Raw genomic sequence first — 5351 nt, 5'->3', positions numbered from 1 at the left:
ACTATTAGGCTTATTCTAAGTTTTAGTAGGCCTCACACCTCTGAATCGCTGCTTCAGAGGGCAATTTGCAACAAGATGTCCTAATTGATTACACCTAAAACAACACCTATGCTCAACCTTTTTATCAACCGGTGTTTTAGATGTCGAGGCTTTATTACCGCCCGTTCGTCTCACATATGGTGGGACGTACGGGTTTAGTGGAGTACTCTTTTTATTCGTCTTATCTTTCTCTCCACCATTGGGTAATACCACCTCCTCTTTTGCCTTACCAGACTCGGATAACTTATTCGAATCCGATGAGACTGGACTTGGATCTGAAATTTGAACACTTGAAACAGGCGAACTTGTTTCGCCTCCACTAACATTTGGTTCTTTACAAGTTACTTTAACTGGTACTGTCTGAGCAACCTCAAAGTCAACAGATTTCTGAACACTAGGGTTAAAAGTGTAATTGTGATTATAAGGTGGTGGAACCTCATGATAACCGATTCCTCCTCTCTTAGCAGAGGAACCTTGATCACTAACAAGGTGATCAAGAATAGCAGAGGAATTTCTGAACTGCTCTAGTTTTCTATTCAGTTCCACCACTTTTACCTGGTGATCAGCAATCTGTTTTTCTCTATCAGCAATTAGTTTGGTTTTTTCTTCCAAAACTTCATTGCTTAAATCAATCACTTCAATTTTTTCAGCAAGTTTTGTTTTTAGACTTTTAACATCTTTTTCACAGGCTTTTATTTTGACTTTATAGCTATTTTCTCTTGATTTTGTAAAATGATGATCTTCTTTTAGGGTTTTAAATTCAGCATCCAACCTAACATACTGATCGGTTATAGTTGCTAATTGCTCAGACAAGTTTTCACATTTAGAACATGTAGGTTTAGAACATACCTCGGAGAGCTGGTCATTAACATCTGCCATAAGAGCTTTTTCTTCTCCGGTAACCTTCTCATTTTCTTCAGTTTCAACCTTCGCCAAATTTGCCTGCTCAAAAGTTTCTTTAGAATGCAGGTTCCAGTTGTACTCACCATCTTCTCTGGACATCATTGCACTATAATCTTTAGAACCCCCACTTTGCTGTGGAGACCTGCCCTAACTTCGTTCCACACGATCATTCCTGCATTCCTTTGCAAAGTGACCGTTTTGCTGACAATTGTAGCATCTCACCTTCGTCTTGTCAAACCCTGGCTTTCCACCGACAAACTTTCTCCCGGTCTTTCTCATAAACCGCTTCACTCTTCTTACGATCATAGCCATCTGCCATTGTAGATCCATTTCCTCCAGATCATCAGCATCAATCTGGTCATAGTCTTCATCCAACATAGCTGGATCAACAACCTTCCCTTGAATGTAGTTCTCATAGGAAGCAATAAAAGAAGCATAGAGACCAAACTGCTCTTCAGCAGACTTGACACTCATAGGCATCTTGGAGTAGTTGTTGCTGGGAATACTTTGAGAGCAACTACTCTTGCTTACCTGGGGTTGAGAACCACTCGATCCACCTGCTACATAGCAAACATCACCATTTGTGTTGACTGACACATGACCCTCATGTGATGAGTTTGCGCCCGACTCTCCCTTCGAATAGTAGGCAGCAGATTCAGTCTTCGATCCTGAGCTAGTGTTGACTTTAGCTCCATACATACCTGGATCTTGAACCTGATCCATAGGTGTCTCCTTTCTGACCATATTAAGCTCAAAGGTTCGGAGCTTGTTAACTGCCGTTTCTAGATCATATGTGGGAAAGTCTTTGTCTTCCCTCATCAGCACAGTGTACATCTCCCATTTTGGTGGAAGAGCATCGAGAAGCTTCTCAACTATTTCTTCTTCTCGGTAGGAAATTGAATAGTTGCTCAATTCAGTCATCAGATGGTAATATCGAGTGATAATATCATCTAAAGATTCATTCTTCAAATACTTGAAGACTGAGAACTGGGTTTTGAGCAATTTTATCTTTGAAGCACGGATTCCTACATTCCCTTCAAATCTGTTCTCAAGAGCTTCCCAAAGCTCTCTTGCTGACGTGTACTTTCTAAACGTATGAAGGATCTCTTGTGGAAGAGCCATAGTAATAGCAGCATGAGCCTTGCTCTCGGCCTCATACATCTTTTTCTCTTCTTCTTCCATTTTGCTATACTTTTTGACTTGATCACGACCTTCATACTCCATAACTGGTGGAATATAACCATCCTGGATGCATACCCACATCTTCGCATCCTGGTACTTGACATATTGTATGAACCGATCCTTCCATGCAACGAAGTCGGTTCCCTTCAGCAATCTTGGGGCCTTAGTAGCTGACCCTGCTTCAACTTCCATCTTCACTAACTCAGAGATGTTAATCGACGACATCTTTCCCGAAAAGTAAGAAACCCGAAAAAAAATCAAAAAATTTTCTGAAAAGTACTGTAGGCGAAGTTACGGATAACTTCGCTTAAGCCTTAACTTCGCCGCTGATTAACTTCGCTGAAGAACTTCGCAGATGATTAACTTCGCTTAAGGTAAGCGAACTTAGGAGGTCGGCGGAGTTGTAGAGAACTTCGCTGAGTTAGGCGAACTTGAGAAGATAGGCGAAGTTGTGGATAACTTCGCTTAACCTTATATCTTCGCCGAAACCCTACGAATCCTGACGGCAACTTCGCCTGATGAACACGGACGTTTTTGCAGATCTGAAATCTGGATTTTACGAGGTTTTTGACGGTGCAAAGGCTTGAATACGATAGTAGGAGGTAAGATTGACTCAAAAACACAGAAAACACGTCCCGCGAATAGTCGAAACGGGACGATTTCTACACCCGCGTGAATATCCCGAACCACACAATCGAGCAAATGCTCTGATACCAATTGTAGGTTCCCGGACGGATCGCACGAGATATCTCGATCAACTCAGGTGCGGAATCCCTGCGTAGATCGTTACGAGTATAGAACACGAATCACACGAACACACGAAACGAACACACGTTATATATTATAACTCAAACACGTGATGTAATATCACTGTTACAGACTCTCGTCCTCACGTTACAAATGAACTCGAACTACTGAAACAAACAACTTCACGATTAACCTAACCAAGCCGTAAGCTAGGTATATAAATACACGACAACTTCGCCTGGCATGTTCAGGCGAAGTTGTCCATAACTTCGCTTGACTAACAAGTTCGCCTGTTAAGCGAACTTGTCAGTAACTTCGCTTAAACATACAAAACATAATTAAACATTACAGACTCGATTACAGACACTAGACTATGAACTACTGACATTATGCACCAACAGACTCCCCCTTGGCAGTAGCTTCATATCTTGATCTTTAAGCACTTGTCTTGTAATCTTCAATCTTGTATCTTCACGCATGCACTCCTTCTCTAACACAAACTGACACAACTCTTTGATACTTCCTCGCTTCGTTCTTCCAAGCAGGAATATAAAAGATTTTCTTCTCATTGAGCACCTGCAGATCAGCTTGCGATAAGTTTACCAAATGCATCGGATCGTAAACTCTTAGGAGCTCTTGTTCATCCTCGTCTTCCATCACTGCCTCTGCTGTCTCACAATCCACATACCACCACTTTAGGTCTTTAAGCACATCCTTGGGCATAAGCTTCATCGGTACTTCTTTCAAACACCGGATCGGTTTATACTTCATGACCATCCAAGGTTTTCCATCAGCTCTCAAACCTCTATCCCTGTCTTCAACAAGTTTTCCCTTCTGCGGTTTCAACAGCTCAAACTTCTTCTCTTTTATACTCTCTCTCCATACAATTTTCTCAATGACTCTAGCCATATTATCGTCATTTCGATTGATTAACCCCAATCTGGCTAAGTCTTTCACTTCACATTCCGGCAGTGTATTCAACGACCTTAACATTCTTTTAAAATACTGAACGCCGTCATACCGTTTAATCACAAAGAGCTTCAACTGCTCATCATAGATCCAGCAAATAATCCTTTTCTTCGCTTCAGCATAGCCTTTAATATTGTAACTCTTCTTAAACATTGTAGGGACCGCTGGTTTCTTCGTTTTGACGAACCACTGAGCATAGCCTTCCTTCCACCTAGGCTGCTCTTCCCATTCAGTCTCATCGATTACTGTCTCATTACCCATATCTGCTTTCTCCACACCTGGAATGTCATGCTCCACATTCTCTTCAACTATTTCACCTTCTTCAACATCTTCTTCAATCACAATCTGAGCTCCAATCTTCTCAATCTCCTCAATTGGCAGCACATCATCATCAAACAACACATCATCACTAAACATATCATCATCTAATTTTTTCAAAGCATCAATCACATCATCTCCCATTCCTTCATCATCAACCATCACCACCTCATCACCACCAGAACTGCCAGCCGCACCAGCAGACTCCCCCTGAGCTGTGGAAGTCCCAAGAGCTTGAGTAGTTCTTGGCAACTCACCACCTGCACCTTTCGATGCATTGGGATCATCGTCTCTATCATTCCTCCTAGACTCGTTTATTGGTGTAAAGATGAAGAACATAAACACGTACACGAATAAATACACGAACAAATACAAGAACGGGATAATCAAATCTGCAGATTCTTATATAATAATCAAAACACTTACATACTGTGACATCTGCCCCGATCCGACCCGACCCAGGTACCCGTTTCTCTGACCCGATCTCTTTCTTTTATGATTTAGTATTTATTTATACTTATATTTTACTTTTAATAATATATATTTTCCTTCCCGCCTCTTTCTCTCTCTTTCTTTCCGCCGTCCCGTCCCTCTCCTTCTCTCTTTCCGCCTTCTTTTCCCTCTTGTCGCCGTCCCGCCCTTACGCCTTGTTTCCCCTCTTTTTCTTCTAACTCTTTGCTTGTCCTTTGTTCCTTCCCGCCTAAGGTTGTCTGCGCAGCTCCACGCGCCAGACTCCCTTACAAGGAATCCTGCGTGAAGACCACCTGTTTCAGCGATTCGCGAGACGAACTCTTCTCGCAGCGCGCTTAGGATTTGTAATTCTCGCAGCGCGCTAAGAACGGTAGTTCTTCCCGCGACGCGCTAAGGATTTACAGTTCATCCCTCGACGCGCGAAGAATTATAGTTCTTCCCGCGGCGCGCTAAGAAATGTGATTCTTCCCGCGGCGCGCTTAGAAATGTAGTTCTTTCCGCGACGCGTTAAGGTTAGTTCTGTCTGCCTTCGCGCTCGCGCTCTCTTGACCTTCTGTGTCTGCCTTCGCGCCTTAGCCTTCTCGCGCTGAACCCTTTGAGTTTTCTTCTGTTTAATCTAGCCGTTGCTTTTGTGTTGTCTTATCTTTTGTGCTGTTGACCTAATCTGCTTTATGTCTGAAAAGTTACTTTCGGCGCAGCATGCGCACCAACCCCATTGGTTG

Source organism: Bidens hawaiensis, unplaced genomic scaffold (genome assembly GCF_021521415.1).
Source record: "Bidens hawaiensis isolate Kalapana, Puna unplaced genomic scaffold, B.hawaiensis_p1.1 tig00061658_1, whole genome shotgun sequence".
Taxonomy (NCBI): domain Eukaryota; kingdom Viridiplantae; phylum Streptophyta; class Magnoliopsida; order Asterales; family Asteraceae; genus Bidens; species Bidens hawaiensis.
This window is presented reverse-complemented; position numbering follows the sequence as displayed.